The sequence below is a fragment of the Hyaena hyaena genome, unplaced genomic scaffold, assembly GCF_003009895.1.
Source record: "Hyaena hyaena isolate Hyena2069 unplaced genomic scaffold, ASM300989v1 scaffold_302, whole genome shotgun sequence".
Classification (NCBI taxonomy): Eukaryota; Metazoa; Chordata; class Mammalia; order Carnivora; family Hyaenidae; genus Hyaena; species Hyaena hyaena.
The window spans coordinates 940,053-941,027 of NW_024080936.1; positions in this window are offsets into that span (position 1 = coordinate 940,053).

The window sequence follows — 975 nt, forward strand, 5'->3', positions numbered from 1 at the left end:
CCTCACTGACCCCTGACCTGGTGGAAAAGGGGGGAGACCCGGCTGATCTCAGGGCTCCGGATGCAGCCCTGCCTGGCGGGCGCCCAGCTCCCTGGCCTCGGGGGTCCCAATGCTACGGGAGGGAGTCACCCTGGGGGCCTGTGTGGGTGTGGTGCGGGAGGAGCTGGGTGGGCCGGGCCTGCGCAGAGCACACACCGAGGGGCCGGTGGTCTTGCAGGGGCTCCGAGGACAAGGACTTTCACTCTAAGCCTGGGACGGTCCTGGGCGAGCTGGTCTGCCGGGTGACACCAGAGACGGGGGTGGGGGCTCAGGGAGACCTGGGCCTGGGACTTGGCCACCGCGGGCCGACGGGGGGCACCCTCCGGGTCTTACAAGTGAGCAGGTGCAAAGCTGGAGTGCTTTTCGGGGTCTGAGGCCCGTCAGCAGGGGGCGGGGGCTTCCGTGCCAGCCCTGGGTGCTGCGCAGCGCCCCCGGCAGAGCTCAGAGCGCGGGCCAGGTCTCCAGCGTGAGGGAACCGAGCACGGGGTCCGGGAGGCCCTGCAGCAGCGAGCTCAGCGCTAAGGTCCCTGTGCCCAGGACGCTGGTCCCCACAGAGTAAAAGTCGGGGAGGCCTGCTGGAGGGTGGGGGGGGGGAACCTGGAGTCCAAGCTGCTTCCAGAAGGGCCTCCTTGGCAGTTCCTCGTGGGAGGATGGCTGCCTCCCTGCAGACACCCACCAGGAGGCCGGGTGTCATTCCCCCCTTCCTGAGGGAGGGGAGAGCCCCACCCACCATTCACAGCCTAGCCAAACCCAGGGAACTACCCAGCCTCTAAATCCCAGCTAGGAGACCGTGGGGGCCACAGTGCCCTCTGGAAGCCCCTGGGATTGGGGGGGGGGGAGGGGGAACCTCAGGTTTACAGTGGTCTTTTCAGTACAACTTTTAATAATCTGTTGATCGTGAAATGCAACGCTCAGTTCTAGAATCAGCAGCAGAAA